General features: G+C 46.4%; 1 long non-coding RNA gene across 1 annotated transcript; it reads left to right on the plus strand.

The window, feature by feature from the left end:
- The first annotated feature begins 2,341 nt into the window (after positions 1–2,341).
- Positions 2,342–4,035, plus strand: LOC144336509 (uncharacterized). The gene is made up of 2 exons (XR_013408366.1): positions 2,342–2,478; positions 3,772–4,035. It is a non-coding gene; the product is annotated as an uncharacterized LOC144336509 (long non-coding RNA).
- Positions 4,036–17,888: the final 13,853 nt, after the last annotated feature.

Consider the following 17,888-nt stretch of genomic DNA (forward strand, 5'->3'; position numbering starts at 1 on the left):
GGCCTCAGGTAAGTCCCTTCAAGCCTTTAGGGTCTCTGCTTATGGGAAGGACAGGAAAGGCTTCCCTACCTCCCTCAGGGGCAGAGAGAACTCACATTCTCTGATGGGACCAGCAACTCACCCCAGTACAATGGGACTCCCAGGGTCTCCCTCTCTAAGAAGCAAACCAGGCTGGCTGGTCACCGCATTCACTGGGCTTTGGTCAGGCTTTTTCTGGGCAACCTACGCGCCTCCTCTCATCCCACTTAATCTGTACCACAGCGCTATGTGTGAGACAGATGGCATCACCCTCCTGTGACAGATGTGAAATCTGAGTTTTGAGAGGCTACCTGTGGCTGGGGTTAGAACTGGGGCTGGACTGCTCTCATCTCCAAAGCCTGTGCTTTCGTCTGCATCAGTGATCCTTAAATGTTCACATCAAAAAAATGGAGTGATCCTCAATTTGTTCACATCAAAATTAGCGGGAGAGGTTAGAACCCAGAGGTTCTGATTCAGCAGTTTGGGGAGGGGGCCCGAGAACGCGCATCTCTACAGAGTTCCCAGGTGATGCGCATGCTGTGGTGCCTGGACCGCACTTTGAGAACCACTCCTCTGGGCCAGCGTCCTCCGTCTCCGAAGCACTCGGAGAGCAGCTGGAGAGCTCTGACAACCAGGACGGGGGTCCACCGCCGAGGCTCTGCTGTGATTGGTCTGGGGCATTGCCTGGGGGAAAGGGTTCTGGAAGTTCTCCTCCCGTCATGTAATAATGTCCGGGTACAGCCAGGGCTGGGGTGTCCTGCTCCGTACCTTGCTGTGTCCCAATGTGTGAAGACGAAATGAGGCAGTGGGTGTCAAACGGCTCTGCCACAAATGCAGGTGTTAGTTCTCCTGGCCAGAACGCTGTCGGCGCAGAACCCAAATCAGATAGTGGAGTGCATGCCTGGGCCCTTACAAACGATTAAGACCAAATCAAGGCCAAAGAAAATGAATACCAGATGTCTGGGCGATGCTGAGGCCTTAAAAGTGTTTTTCATGTCTGACTTTGAGAAAATATTGGCCGGGATCAGATAAGAGGCAACTCCTGGGGCCAGCGGTGCCTTGTCCTAAGGTGCCCGCTGAGCTCAGGAGGTGCGGGCTGCAGGGCCCCAAGCAGGCACAGGCGTCCTCCAGCCCCGGCTTCAGCGGCTGACTGCTTTCCTTCTACTTGGAAAATGCCTGCTCCACGTTAGCCCACCTGTGACGGTGTCGCGGAGCAGCAGCTGTGGGAAGACGCTTCAGGAGTTCTGGTCCTGCTCACATAGGATGCTTGGCATTTGGCGATGCGGTTGGTGGAGTTAGAAACAAAACCAAAACCCACAAACACAACAAAACACCAAAACAACAATCCACCCCCCCCCCCAACAACACCCAGTTAAACTTGAATTTCAGATATGCAATGAAAAATGTTTGGATAAGTATGTCCTATGCAACACTCGAGATATATTAATACTTATACTAAGAAATTACTGTCCGGTCGTGGTGGCTCACGCCTGTAATCCCAGCACTTTGGGAGGCCGAGGCAGGTGGATCACCTGAGGTCAGGAGTTCGAGACCAGCCTGGCGAACACAGTAGAACCCCCCCCCCATCTCTACTAAAAATACAAAAAATTAGCTGGGCGTGGTGGCGGGCGCCTGTAGTCCCAGTTACTCAGGGGCTAAGGCAGGAGAATCGCTTGAACCCAGGAGGCAGAGGTTGCAGTGAGCCGAGATCACGCCATTGTACTCCAGCCTGGGCAACTAGAGCGAAACTCCGCTTCAAAAAAAAATTACTCGTGGGTTCTCTGCATTCCAATTTTAGTGGGCATCTTGCGTGTTATCTCTACCCCTATTTGGGGAGGGCTTTATTTTCCTCAATGGCGTCCCCACATCAGGGCCTGTGTCTTGCACTCTCCCCCTGAGCGGGTAGCAGAGGCGTTATCACAGAAGGAAGGTTCTGGGGAGTTGAATCACAACAGGCCTCCGCCGCTAGCAGGGCGGGCGCGCCAGGGACTAGGCCGCTTGGCAGGTTCGCTTTTCTTCTTTCCATTGCGCTGAACTCAAGGAGGAGGAGGAAAGTGGGAGCTGCTGCACTCACGGCTGAGTGTGCATGGCTGGTAGGTGACAGCCTGAGGTCTGTTCGGTGACCCCGGCCCCTCGGAGGGCCCGCGGAGACTCAGAATTAGCTGCACCTACCACGGTGCCCGCGGGTCGGGGTGCGGATCCACACCCCAGAGGAAGGCCGCTCCCGGGCCGCGAGGACCTCGCTGGCGGCCGCTTGGGGGCAGCAGACGCCCGCCCTGCGGGGGAGGTGGGGCCTGCAGGCCGCGGGGCCGCTCTCGGAGCCCGGCAGGCCTGAGCAGGTCGGGGCGCGTGTTCCGGAAGCCCGGCCCCGGGCGCTGTGAGGGGCACCTGGGGACGCTCCGCGAGTCTGTGTCCCAGCCCTGAGCTCAGCGGGAGACTGCAGAGTCCTGGGCCCACGAGGTGGGTCTCCGCTCCGTCCGGACGCGGGCACGCTCCCAGTGTCTCTCGGGAAAAGTGACCTGGACTTCGTGCCGGGGAGAAGGCGCCGAGGCCGGGCCACGCCTGTCCGGGGAAGCCTGAACCGCCGCCCCGGGGTGTGCAGGGTGCGGGTGGGGGTGAAGTTCCGGAAGGTGAGGAGGGGCTCATGCTCGGTCAGATCTGACGGGGGTTAGGAAGGCAAAGAGTTATTTTTAAAACTCAAGAAAAAGAGAAATGAACTGCATTTCCTTTCTGTTTGGCTCCAATTCCGAGCCTGACTCTTCTGTTATGCACAGGGCTGCTCAGCAGACACTGAGGCTGGGTTTTGTTCCAGGGGACTGAGACCAAATATTAGTTTAGCGAGGGTGAGAAACATGCTCTGAGCAACGTTCATTCCTGCTGCAGTAAATCTGTGAGCGCCCGATGTGGGAAAAGCAGGCCCCGAGCCCCGCTGCCCAGGCGAGCCTCTAGGGTTTTCGCCTGTTCATGGACTTGCTGATACTTTTAATGTCGGGAAGCCCGGGGAGGGCAGGGCTGACACCCATGCAGCCTTTCTAACCTCTTGTGGAACTAGGCAAACAGTGTGAGCTTCCAGGAGTGTGTATTTGGGAGGGGACACATAGGCCCCCCACACATGACAAAATCCGTGTGCCTGCTTGTGTGTACTGTTTACATGGAGTGTGTGTGCGCACGTGCGTGTGTGGGTTGGTGTGCATTTCTAGACGGCAAGAAATTCTAGTAGAACTTTTGACTTTCATACAATTCTACAGCTATTCTTTTCCATCCGTCCCCTGTAACGATGACTTCAATGGGTCAGATACTCTTGAGCCTTTTCACCAACGATCTTTGCTCCAAATCTTCCCTCAGCTTCTCACTGCCTGCATCCTTCCTTCTGCGATTAGACTAGGATCTCAGTCTATTGCCAGAGGTCTGAGACTCTCCTCAGCCCAGCAGTTGTCAGAGAGACCATGGCGGGAGGGTATCGTAGCCTTCACTCCTTCTACTGCAGGTTTGAAACTCAGGCTGCCTTAAAGGTAAACCAAGATATCACACAGATGATAATAGTACGATAATAAACTCACATTTGTATGGTGAATTAGGATTTACAGTTTCCCTACATTTTTTTTCATTTAATCCCAGAACCAGAGCAACCAGAACGTGTGTGGTCCTCACGTGTTCCTCCATGAAGAGACTGATGGAGAATGAGGTTAGGTAGACAGCTAGAACAATTTTGGCCACCTCATTTTCTCAACTAATTTGAGATTTCTCTTCCAGACTGCTGGTGCCGAGAGATGGGTGGATCGGCAGGTCTTGTTAGCAAGGACAAAGGAAATCGTTACGTTATTGGCTTAGCTGTTATTTAAAATAAAAACATAAACATAATTAAAAATAAGCACTTTTTCCGGGGGCAGTGGCTCATGCCTGTATTCCCAGCACTTTCGGAGGCCGAGACCGAGGCAGGCAGATCACTTGACCTCAGGAGTTTGAGACCAGCCTGGCCAACATGGTGAAACCTCATCTCTACTAAAAATACAAAAATCAGCCCAGCGTGGTGGCTCATGCCTGTAGTCCCAGCTACTGGAGAGGCCGAGGCAGGAGAATCGCTTGAGCCCGGGAAGCGGAGGTTGCAGTGAGCCAAGATCATGCCACTGTACTCCAGTCTCAGGGAAAGAATGAGGCTGTGGCAAAAAAAAAAAAATAATAATAATAAAAAAAATTGCCCTTTGGGTATGACTGTGTTTTCTCTACACACATGAACTGTGTCTTTGAAAGGACAACTTCCTTTTCCTGACTGTGCATCATCTGACCAAATTCCAAACTCCCGTAATTTAAGGAAATAATATGCTTTGTGGAAAAATTAGAAAATATATATTAGCAAAGAAAGAATAAAGGCAAGCCGCGTGCAGTCCCATTACTCTGAGATGGCTGCTGTTGCTGGTGTGGTGGGCCTCATCCAGACTTTTCTCTATGCAAGCACAAACACACATGCTCAACTCAGTTTATTTTATTTTTCCAAAACGGAAGTCATGCTGTACATAATGTTTTGTAATCAAAAAATTTTTCTTTTTGATATATCATGAACATTTTGCCCATCATGAAATATCCTTTTAAATTGTATGCAATTCCACTGTAAACATGTGGGTTTATTTGACACCTTGATTGTTGGACATTTTATCTTGAATGCTTAGAATGGAAAAGAATTATCCCCGGATAGGAAGGTACTCTATCTTTTATTCTGAAGATGTTATTAACACAGATTTCTATGGGATGGCGTAATGGGCCTCTAGAGGGTGGGCCAGGGGTGGCGATGGCCCAGGGGATTCTCAGGGGAGGCTCTTTCCTCAGGAGCCCCAGGAGGCAGCTTTCTCTGCCTCCGTGGCATTTAGATCCATGGAGCATGTTCACCTGAGTGTGACCTACAAGCTTAAGGTATTAATCCATGTTCCTCCCACTCAGATTAATATCCGATGTGAAATTAGTAGGGAAAAAAAGATGTTCTCTGCGGCCCCTGAGCCCTTCCCAGCGGGAGGATGCAGAAGTTGGAGGAAGAGATAATGTTACCTCCCGCGGGCATTAGCTGCTTGTGGTTGGGAGGCATGCCTTTGATAATCAGCATCAGTATCTCTTTCATGTCACTGAACACAAAATGAGGCTGCATCAAAGAGCCTGTTTTAGAGAAGAAATTGTTGAACAGGCTTGACTGGGTTGAACGATACCAGAGGGGCAGGATCAGAGCGCAGGCTGGTCTTTCCGGGCCAGCCAGGGGCACTCACTGGCCTGACTGCAGCTCCAGCAGCTCAGAGGTTGTCACAGTGCACGCGGGTGCCTCCCCACTCGACCCTTCCATGTGCCTGGCAGCAAGGGGCATGAGTCACCTGGTGGCCAGGCGTTTGTTACTCTGAGCTTTTGAGCTGCTGCAGAACTCCAGTGACATAGCCTCCTGATTTTTTTTCCCTCCTGTTTAATACTGACGTTTTTCTTAATGCCAGCCTGCTAGTAGATACTTGTTCTTCTTCTGACACATTTGGGCATCCAGCAAAAGCTTGGAAAAGAACAGCTTTTTGTTTGCTTGCCTTCAGGAATCTGGTTCAGTGAGCACTCCAGATATGGAAGGGTTTTAGAATGATTCACAGTTTTCTTTGCTGGCCTTCAGGGGAACGTGACCTGCTTAGGTTCAATTTTGTGCATGTGTGACATAGTTTTCCCTTCAGTAATACAGACAAACCCTGATTCTAACCCCCAGTCGAACCCACTGGTCTTTTCCTGATCTTTTTGCATTGCTAGCATTATTTGGTCTTAATGGAGTTAAATTTTTAAAAAATGTTATCACTATGTAAAGAAAAGAAAACTCTTACAAAGAGTTTTGTATGAGAATGAAAACACATGATGTGTTTTAAACATTGGAATCCCAGAAGGAAGAAACAAGGTAGTGTTTTCAGTTATTTCCACTGAAGGAGTCTAAACAGGATAGATAGTCATATTTTAAAATCCTCAACCATTGTTTAGGACCAAGTCAAAAATTTTACAATAGCTTTTGAATGGAGAAATGCAAGGCTCAAAACCACTGGGTAAAGTTGGAGGAGGATTGCCTGTTCTCCCCGGAATGCTTTTGCTGGTTTTGGTTCTCTTTGGTTAGATCTCACTGGTCTCATTCCTTCTTTCACTTTTAATCGGACTGCATCACCCAGGCAGAAAACTCAGTCCCAGAAAGGATCGGAGTGGTATGGCAAATCTGAGATCGGACGGAGGCAGGAAACCATGGTGACCTCTTAGGATGGAATGAGCTTTGAAGAACAGTGCTGCCATCCTGATCCAGGTACCAGGAGACGGACGGCCCCGTAGGAGTGATGTGCATTGGTGAATCCCGATGCAGACTTTTTTTTTTTTTTGAGAGACAGGGACTCACTCTGTCACCCAGGGTGGAATGCAGTGGCGCGATCATAGCTCACTGCAGCCTCTACCTCCTGGGCTCAAGCGATCCTCCTACCTCAGCCTTCCAAGTAGCTGAGACCACAGGCACACACAACCACATCCAGCTAATTTTTAAATTTTTGTAGAGATGGGGTCTCACTATGTTGCCCAGGTTGGTCTTGAACTTGTGGGCTCAAGCAATCCTCTGCCTCAGCCTCCCAAATTGCTGGCATTATAGGCATGAGCCACTGTGCCCAGCGAGCCATACATTTTCTTTATTTGGATAGAAGGGCTGAACTTTTTTTGGAGGTGTGGTGTTGAAGAGTTGTTGGGGGAACAGTGTGGCCAGTACATTGCAGGGTGCTGAGGATGTTGTCTGTTGTGATCCATACCTTGCAGTCAGGAGTAACAAGTATCGAAATTGGGCCACTGTCAAAAGAGTCTATGCTTTGGTCAATATAGGGTGAACAGCCTTACTAAGTAACTAACCTAGTCAAAATTATTACAAGCAAGTTCCAAGTGAGCCAGCTCAGGCTACCTGGTGATGGGAGGACTTTGTTAACCTCTGTGAGACACACAGCCTGGGCCAGTCCACACATGGATTTGCTTTCCACAGGGCTTCCCAGCTGGCCTGGCACCTCCTCCTCACACTGAGAAGCTCAGGCTCCTCACTGGACCCAAGCTTTTGGAGTTTAGGCCCTGCGTGGCATCCCTTGTGTCCCTGTGCTTGGTAAAAGGCCTGCATGGTTTTGGGTGAATCCATGAAGTCGGGCCCCAGCAGACTCTGGCAGTGGCGTTCTCGGTTTCCTTCCATCCCTGTGTTGCTCCTTCATCAAGGAAAACCCAACCAACCAGGAGAGCAAAATCTTTAATCCTAAACTCCCATGAATCAGTTTGAAACTGAACCGTATATTTTTAATTTATTGAATTGGAAAAAATAAGGGCATCAGAATGTTTTAAATTCAGCAGATTTCCATTTTGTTTGGCTTCCTGGTGACCCATAGAATGACTAATAAGATGATTAAAGAGGCTGGGTGTGGTGGCTCACACCTGTAATCCCAGCACTTTGGGAGGCCTAGATGGGCAGATCACCTGAGGTCAGGAGTTCGAGACCAGCCTGGCCAACATGGTGAAACCCTGTCTCCATTAAAATAGAAAAATTAGCTGAGCCTGGTGGTGGGTGCCTATAATCCCAGCTACTCGGGAGGCTGAGACAGGAGAATCACTTGAACCTGGGAGGCGGAGGCTGCAGTGAGCTGAGATTGCACCACTGCACTCCAGCCTGGGCAACAAAGAGCAAAACTCCGTCTCAAAAAAAAGAAAAAAAGAGAATTAGAGAGAAGCTGGAGCTTCCCTGCACATGGCAGTGATGAGACCTCAGCTTTTTCCACTTGACTGCTGGAGAGCAGTTGTGTCATCTGCCCCCAGGTTTCTTGTGGGGCCGGTGGCTGAGGGCACCCATACCCCATCAGCAGCTCTGCCCAGGCCTCCTCGGCAGCTGGAGGTTATTCTCAGCTTCTCTTTTCCACATCTTGGCTCTCAACTCAGTTTCCTCAACTGCAGAATGGAGATAATGCATGGCCTGCCTCCTCCACCGTGATTTTGAGTTTACTGTATTTGTATATATCTATATTGGAGTTGAGTTAACTTTTAATGGGCTAGTTGACTTCATATTGAATTTTATAGACTTGCACTGTCCAATACAGTAGCCTCTAATCACATGTGGCTATTTAAATCTAAATTAATTTAAAATTAAATAAAATAAGAGAGTGACATCTGTGAAAATGAGGGAGTAAGGATCTCCAAAAATTCCCTCCTCCGTACAAGCAATGAGAACAGCAGCAAAAACTGTCAGAATCAACTTTTCAGAACTCTGGAAATTAACCAAAGGCTTGCAGCAACTCAAGAAGTGTTTGCTCAAGAAAAATGTCTGAATCTTCATAAAAGCAATGAGCTCTATGATGTTTTAATTTGCCCTCTTTCCATATACACCATTACCCCCTGGTCTCCATGGTAGTCCTGAAGACACGTAGCCTTCAATTACAGAGAAAACCAGCAACCACGGAGGGGGCAGAATAGGAATGGAGCTCCTTCAAAGGCCTATTTCCAGAGGCGTGTCAGCATCTGACCTTTCTGTTGGTTCCCTGCAAGATCTCATTCTCAAGGCTGTCTTTATTTGAGTTGACTTGAAGCTTTCCAAGTGTAAACAGACTTTTCTCCAGGGCTGTTTGTCAAAAAAAAAAAAAAAAAAGGAAAGAAAAAAAAAAATCAGAGGCAATTATTGAACATCTCAGCGACCTGGATAATAGTTCACTGGATAACAGCTGGGGCAAATAAAAGGCTGACCCAAAAGCTTAAAAAGAAATTTGGGAAGTGAGATGTCCATACAGACTTTGAAAAGCTTCAACGTATTCCTAGGTCTCTAGAGAGCCATATTCATGCCCAGGGCTGAGCACATTCTCAGAAAAGACTTGATAAGGCCATGAGCTCTCATCTTTGACTAGTCTTGAGATTCTGCACGAGTGGGAAGGGAATGATAAGGCAGAGCTGTAAACAGCCTGGCTGAGTCACACTGAGCAAAGACTGAGACTTGTTGGTTCCAGGCACTTAAAGATGGCCTCTTTCTAATCATTAGCTGACCACAAAGCTAACCAAACAGAGATTTTTAGTGGCCACGACAACAAAGGACATGGAATTTACAGAGTTTAGTTCAGAAAAATCACCAGCCAAACAAGCAACACATAACAGCAATGAATAACAACAGTGAAATACTCTAGGGAGTGAGGTGTGGGGGGAATCTGATTTTCAGAGTTTCCATATTATATTTGCAAGAGGACAGATCCCTGGATGCCCTTGGCCAATCCAGCTCTTCCCCACTCTTCTTGTAATTCTTGGGCAGAATGTACCAAGGATACAACATCCAGAGATAAGGAGAAAATATCTGGAACATCCACAGCTGTGTTCTTGTTCCTCCCGGAACAGGATGTTCTGCAGTGCTTGAGCTCAGCAAACAAAGTGACATCCAGGGTATAAAATGCAGAGCAGAGTGCTCTCAGGGTCCCTCAGCTGGGATTTCACATGGGGCAAGCACAGATGAGACTCCATCTGCCCTGGGCAGCTTTCCTGAGCCTTGGGGGACTGGTTCACCATAAATCCTAAGCTTCTGTTTATCTTTGCTGCCTATGTGTGAGTAATAAAATCTGCTTCGCCTGACTTGTGTGAGTGTTCTGTTTCACCAGACTAGACTTTAAAGCCCTTGCAATATTATTTAAAATGTCTAGTTTTCAACAAAAATTATGACACATGCAAAAAACATGAAATATAGCTTTACAGAAAGGGGACAATAGCAATTAATAGGAACTGTCTCTGAGGAAGCCCTGATGTTGGACTTAGTAGATGAAGACTTTAAATCAATTGTTTTAAATATGCACAAAGAGCTAAAGAAAATTATACACAAAGAAATAAAGGAAACCATGAGGATCTCTCACCAAAGAGACAATGTCAACAAAGAGGTAGAAATTATAGAAAGGAAACAAATAGAAATTCTGGAGTTAAAAAGTACAATAATTTGAAATGACACATTTACCAGAAAGTTTCAAAAGAAGATTTGAGTAAGCAGAAGGAGTAATTAGTGAACTTAAAGGTAGGTCAATAGTTATTATTCAGTCTGAAAAGCAGAAAGAAAAAAAATGAAAGAAAATGAACAGAGACTAAGACACCTGTTGAACACCACCAAGTGGGACCAACATAAACACTAACATAAATACAATACAATCCCAGAATGAAGAGAGACACAGGAAGGGCAGAAAAATATTGGAGGAAATAATGGCCCCAAACCCCAATTTGATTAAAAAACCATTAATTTAACATCCAAGAAGCTCAATGAACTCAAAATAAGATAAACTCAGGCTGGGTGTGGTGGCTCACACCTATAATCCCAGCACTTTGGGTGGCTGAGGCAGGTGGATCCCTTGAGCTGAGGAGTTTGAGACCAACCTGGGCAACATGGTGAAACCACATCTCTACTAAAAATACAAAAATTAGCCAGGAGTGGTGGTGTGTGCCTCTAGTTCCAGCTACTCAGGAGGCTGAGGTGGGAGGATTGCTTGAGCCCAGGAATTCTAGGCTGCAGTAAGCCATGTTTGTGCCACTGCATTCCAGTCGGGACAACAAAGTGAGACCATAAGACTTTGTCTCCGCACCTCCCAGCCCCCGCAAAAAAGATGAAATCCCACACCTAGGCATGCTATAATAAAACTGTTGAAAGCAGTAAGAGAGAAGTGACTCACGCATACAAGACATACGTAAGAAATATTTTCATCAGAAACCATGGAGGCCAGACAACAGCTGGATTACATAGTTGAAGCACCAAAAGAAAACACCATCAACCAAGAATTCTACATCCAGCAAAACAATTAGTGAAAATTAAAGAAGTAATTAAGGCATTTCCAGATAGACAAAAACTGAGATAATTTCTTGCCAGCCAATTTGCCCTACAGAATATAATATACAGGCTGAAGTAAAAGGTCATTAGTTAGTAACTTGAAGAAATCCATATTAAGAAATAAAGAGCACAGAACTGGATAAAGGTAACTACATAGGTAAATATAGAAGGAAAATATAAATGTACATTTATTTTGAACTCGTTTTATTCTCCTATGTGATTTAAAAGACAACTGCATAAAACAATACAGATTGATCACATTCTGATTCTTTTTAGCCTTTATGTAGATATTGTATCATATGGGTCAATCATAGTTTTCCATGTGCCTGTAGATTGCTGTTTTCTGCCTTAAATTTTCTTAAATTAACAAATTTAAAAATTGCATATATTTATTGTGCTCATATTGTTTTGAAATATGTATATATTATGAAATGGCTAAATCAGCTAATTAACATATGCATTACCTCATATACTTATTTTTGTGGTAAGAATACTTAATACCTTTTCTCTTATGTTTTTTGTATTTTTATTATTACAAATAATACTGAAGTGACCATCATGTAGATGCACTGGCATACTTTTGTGAGTGTTTTGTCTGTAGGGTAAATTCCTAGCTGAGAAGTTTTGAGTCAAAGGCTATATGTATGTAGAATTTTTATAAGTTTTGCCTATTGATTTCCCAAGAGGATGCTCCATGTTACATTTCTGTTAATAATATATGAGAGTGCCTATATTTTTACCCTCACTGATACTTGGTATTATTAATATTTTAAATTTATATCAATGGACTAATAGATAATATTTCACTTACACTGCATATATTTATTTTTGAATTAGGTTGAGCATATTTTCAAACATTTTTGGCCACTTATATTTCTGTTTCTGTGAACTGTTTATTGGGCCTTTTATAAGCCTATTAATGTGCTGGTTATCGTCTTATTTAGTTGTGAGAGAAAAGCCAGATCTTGGGGGATCCTAGTTACCTTATTCAACTTGGGGGAAAATTATTGATCTCAGTTGGATTCCCTTCCTTTGTCGGTGAAATGGGAGTGGATGAGCATGCTTCATGGGGGTGTGCGGGATGCCTCGCACATCTTTGGTGCTCAGTGAGCATGAGTCTCCTTCCTTCTCCAAAGCGACGATGGCTTATGTTGAGCTCTGCCCCAAGTCTCTCTGCTTTCTTCTTCTGCCAGCAGCCAGGGAAAGCACTTTGCTTTTAAGGGCTCCTGCAGTTAGGTCAGACCCACTGGACAATCTCCCATTCCAAAGGCCAACTGTGCCATAGAGTAGAACCTAATCATGATGTGATATTTTGCCACACTCACGGGTTCTGGGGATTAGGCACGGCATCCTGAAAAGGGGTTGTGCTTTTTAGAATCCTTCCTGTTAATACCATGGCCTTGGGACTTTTTCTTTCCTTTTTTTCAAATACAGACTTGGGTGGAGCCCTGCTAGATAGAGTAGGTGAAAGTGGAGCTGCTCTGGGTGGAGAGGGGAGGGAAGGCTCGGTCGGGCTCCCCTGCTGGGAGCCATCAGAATGTGATCAGTCTGTATTGTTTTATGCAGTTGTCTTTTAAATCACATGGGAGAATAAAAGGATTTCACTCAAGGCAGGACCCCAACAACTGAAATCTTCAATTTGAATGTTATGGGTTGAAGGCATTGAAGGCTACCTCTTGGATCATGGGCTCCATTGGACAGGGTGAAGCATCAAACCGTTAGCACCTTTCTTAAACAGTTTATTTTATTTTATTTTTTGATATACATTTTAATTTAATTTTTCTAAAAAATATTTATTTGTCTTGCGTCTTTTTTTATACAAACTTTAGCTTACCCTCTGCTTTTAAAATTTTTATTTTTATTGTTACGGATTTAGGGATACAAGTGCAGCTGTGTTAAATGGATATACTGGGCCAGGTGTGGTGGCTCATGCCTGAAATCCCAGCACTTTGGGAGGCCAAGGTGGGTGGATCTACTGAAGTCAGGAGTTCAAGACCAGCCCAGCCAACATGGTGAAACCCTGCCTCTACTAAAAATACAAAAAATTAGCCATGTGTGGTGGTGGGCACCTGTAACCCAGGTACTGGGGAGGCTGAGGCAGGAGAATCATTTGAACCTGGGAGGCTGAGGTTGCTGTGAGCCGAGATTGCGCCACTGCAGTCCAGCCTGGTGACAGAGCGAGACTTTGTCTTGGGAAGAAACAAAGGATATAGTGTGTAGTGGTATAGTCTAGGCTTTTAGTGAACTCACCACCCACTTAGTGTTCATTGTACCCGGTAGCTAATATTTCATCCCTAACCCCTCCTGCCCTCAATGTCTATTATTCCTCTTTATGTCCGTGAGCACCCGTTGTTTAGCTTCCACTTACAAGTGAGAACATGCAGTTCTTGGCTTTCAGTTTTTCTGAGCCATTTCACTTAGGATAATGTTAGCAGTTCACTAGGGTAGCTATTGCTGAAATAGGGTCCTGAATGGTGGAGCCACAGGACCAACTGATTTGGATAAAACAGGAGAGAGAAGCAGCAGATCCTGAAGTAGCTGAGGGGCTGCAGGGAAAAACCCTGCGACACCAGGGGGCTGCCTGCCACTAAAGGGACCCTATGGCAAAGAGGAAAACAGGGGGCCCTGGATGTGAGGGCTAGGCCTGGCAGGACGCAGCGTGGGACGCAGAGGCAGACGGACAGAACGCGAGCAGCTTTATGAAAGGCCGCCGTGTGCCGCACTTATTCTCCAGTGGGGCAGGAACCAGGCCTGGAGGCGACAGGGCCCGGAAGAACAGGCGAAACACAGCCAGGAACTGAGCTTAGCTACAGCAGGGGACAGACATCCTCAGGACACTACTGCCACTGCCATCCCCACGAGGTCCCTGAGGCTCAGGACTGGACGCCAGAAGCGGCCTCGCAGAGGACAGGGTCTCCAGCATGCGCTGGCTGGAAGCCCGGATCCCCACCCACGGCTGCGGCCTGCTGCTCCTCACATCAGCATCTTAACTTTTTTAGTTTTGCACATTTCACCTGCATGGCAGCAGAGGTGAGTGGGAAAGGCAGTGCTCAGCTTCCCACCTCTGTGGGACAGGAGGCCGGGCGGAGGAGGTTGGAACACACCGGTGCTGAGCCAGCCAACTTCAGCATGTGCCCTTCACACCAAAGGCAGACTTCTCCTTCGCACTGTAGTCAATTAAAAACCTGTTACTGCTGCAAGGGCAGCGCCTTTTAATTGTGATTTCCAGTAAGAGGTACATGTAGCATCATGACCCCCATCACACCCCAATCCCCATGTAAATAATACTGAGCCCGACGTTTCATGGAACAATGCCTGTACAGCCAAGTACTCCAATATAGACAATTATATTTAATTTGTAAAAAGTTGATTATAATTTCACAACCCACGAATGGGTTGCAAGTAGCAACTTGAGAAAAGGTTTTCTAGGGCTCATTTGGACTTCACATAAGGGATTCAAAGCATCAACCAGTTTCTCTCTGTATCTTCAGAATTCTGGCAGAATCAGGCCTCCGGATGTTCCAGGGACGTGTCCTGGTTCCCTGGCTGTTATTACAAAGCAGCAGTTCAGATCCATGGAACTTCTCGACTGTTCTGCCTCTCGGTGACTTGATCCATCAACTGAATAGTACAGCATCTGATCAGATTTTAGAGAGGTAAGAGCATTGGCTCTTCCTGTTTTCGAAGATTTTCTTTCCGCACTCACTTGGCCTCATGTTACCACCCCTTTCCTCTCTGGAGGAGCTGAAGAGAATGGCTGGGTGGATGCATTTCGGGGAGCATGCTCAGTGAGATCCACTCTTCTGCAGGAGCCGCATGCAGCTCGGAGTTCTCTCCCACCCCCCAACCCCCCACCTCTCTCCCCGACTCTACGCTGCCTCCCTAGGCAGGAGTGACTGGCTGTGGGGTCCATGGGGGCCTGTCTGCTGTCCAGCTCAGCCCTCACTGCCTCTCACGCTCTTATCAGTAATGAGCTGATGTTTGGGTTCTCGTCTCTCACTTCTTACTCTAATTCCCGATTTATTCATGGAGAAGAGAGAGGCTCATTTATTGGGACTCCTTCAGCAATGACACTGCTCTCAACTTATTGGCAGGGAAAATGAAGCAGAGGATCCCAGATCCCACAGTGTGTTAATGGAAACCCAAGGCTAGAGGCCAGCCCCCCAGGCTTCCAGCCCCAGCACATCTCTTGAGTACTTTGCCAGTTGGAGGATGTGCCACGAATACTACTAAACAATAGCAATGTCCTTGAGGCAATCCTTGGAGACAGTTGTCAGCACTTTGAGGTTTCTACCTCCATTGGGCTTGCAGCAGACACAAGTGGAAAATGGTGACAAAAACCTAGTGCCCTGTCCTGGTTTACCAAAGGTCCCAGAACCACTCTAAAGCCATGAGGTGGTTACGTAAGGGGCGGGGATCCATCTGTCCCAAGTGCTTGAAACAATGCCTGTTAGATGACAAGCCTTCAGTAAATATTGGCAGAATTGAATGGGATCATTAGACCATTAAAATACTTGTTTTTAATCACTTCTAAGAGGGTTCTAGGATGGCTTCAGGCATTTCTTCGTATTTTCAATCCCTACACCATCCTACAATGTTTCCCCTTTTATGGATGCGAAATTGAGGATGAGGTCAGTTGACTGAGTCATGCAAGACCACACAGCTAGTAAGCTGCTGAGCTGTGATTCAGATCCCAGGATATTTGACTCCAAAACCTGAAGGCTTTTCTTTATAATGTTCTGATACTGCGGCCACAGGCATCAAGCTGGCCATGAGAGAAATCACCATGAAGAGAGCCTAGCTCGTGGAGGTTGCCTCTCCACGCATCAAGCAAGGGTTGGGAACTTTATCGGTACAAAGCAGTAAGCCCAGCCGTGGGCATGTAGAGCTGTTCCCATCTGTACCAATGAAGCCCAAAGCTCCCGAACATATTCCGCATCCACACCGCAGCGCCTGTCCACAGCACCTGTGAATGCCAAAAGGCACTTCGGGCACGACTTTTGTGAAAAGGAGTATTCTCCAAGTTCAAGTTGAATAGATATTTTGGAAAATACATTCTGTAGGGTTCTTCTGGGGGTCATTTTGAGAAAATCGCACACACCATTTTTTGTGTGTGTTATTTAGTAACACACGCATGCACAGACACCCGCGCGCGCACACACACGATGGCAGGCTGATGTAGCAAGTGTGCCTGACGCTTTCTGTTGGGTGGTCTTGAGTGTTGAGACTAGAGTTTATGCAGCAGTTGGGTAATTAATTGCTGGAGAAATTGCCGAGGATATTTTCACACAGAAGCCTTCCCCCACCAGCCAGTTACTGAATCGGGTGTGAAGGACTGAAAGACAGCCTCCTCTTCTGGCTGAGATGAAGCCTGACCCTCGACTCCTTGAGGACTCAGAGCCCTCCAGCCCTGTCCTTGTGTTCTTAGGACAAGAATATGAGAGGTGCTATGTAATGGTGTGGAGCCTTTAGAGACACAAACTAGATGCAGGTGGTCAAATTAAAGGCATGAAATTGGCTGCAGAAGCCAGCTCTATTTAAGTTCACGTAAATAACTAGTGGTTTTCAAACCTTAGGGTTGTGTGAAGTTACTGCGAAGCCTGTTAAAATGGAGATTCCTGACTCCGACTCCCAGAGGGGTTCTGATTCAGTTGACCCGAGCTTCAGAAGTTTTAATTTTTAACAAGTAGCTCAGGTTCACACCGGAATTCCACCTGTTTGGCCAACTGGGCATGTCAGAAGAGGCACAACAGGTAATACCCAGGGGTGAACTTCCTGAGCTTTGGGCTTCCTAAATCAGATACATTACAACTTGATTTTAAGGGAAAAATGGAAAAATAACTTGAAAGGACCAAATGGAGAAATGGGTTGAAGTTATGGTTCATGAATATAATAAAGTATTATGTGGCCAATAAAAATAACACATGTACACTCATAATATGGAAACAAGGAAAACATGTTCTCATGATGATTACAGTGACATAGGCAGATTATGGGAGGGTAATAACAGAAATAACATGATGGTCCTTAATAGTATTTAATTTCATCTACTCAATTATTTTGTTAAAGTCTTCACTACAAGCTCAGTATGAAAATATTGTGTGTTTTGTGTTTTACGTTAATACTGGGCTCTGTAACAAGTAGAAAGGATGTAATTCCTGTCTACAAGAAGCCAATGGCTATAGGATGAGCAAAATGTCAAAAGAGATCTAGAGGTGGTGTAGAAAAATTGCAGACTTTTTGGCCAGAAGATTTGTGTTTAAGTTTCAACCTTAGCACCAAAGTGGACAACCACTGGCAAATATCTTAACCTGTCTTAGAGCCAGTTTTCACACCTTTCAAGTGAGAATAACGATAACTACTACCTTAGGAGTTGTGATAATGGTACATGAGGCTAATAAAAATAAAAGTACCTTATAAGCTGTGAAATGCTATTACATATAAATGTGTTTTCTGCAAAGCAAAACAGTGAAATGTCAACTTTAGAAAACTTTCCCCTTTGAGGTTTTTTTCACTTATGAGATCAGAAATCCATCTTTGGCCTGATTAATAGTGAGTTCTTGTAATCAAGCATCTCTGAGACTTGTGTGTGTCAGACAGCAGAGAGGATACGATGGCGTAAGAGGGTCAATCAAGCACTGTGCACTGTGGTCCTGGCATGCACCATCAACTGAAGCTGTGTCCACCAACAAGCCTATGCTTGTCTTTGTCTGTAGAGGGTGGTGGAAAAGCCCATCGGGGATGGATGGACACAGTCACCTGGAGTGTCCATTCACTTTCATCCTCCCCAATGCCCTGTACACAGATTGTGCATCCAGCTCTGGCTGTGGACCTGTGGTGTCGTGATGACCTGGGATCATCAGAGAGCAGGAGGCCATTCCCTTTGGTGCCTCTCATTCCCTGTGTGCTGGCCAGCACATCATTAGGCCTGATGGAAGGCTCTGCCAGGCCCTTCCCCACCGAGGGCCTCGTCAAGCTTCCTTGACAGGTGAGTGGGGTCTATTTTGCTTGAAAGACTCTGGAAGGCTGGAGAAGA

The sequence above is a fragment of the Macaca mulatta genome, chromosome 18 (assembly GCF_049350105.2).
Source record: "Macaca mulatta isolate MMU2019108-1 chromosome 18, T2T-MMU8v2.0, whole genome shotgun sequence".
Classification (NCBI taxonomy): domain Eukaryota; kingdom Metazoa; phylum Chordata; class Mammalia; order Primates; family Cercopithecidae; genus Macaca; species Macaca mulatta.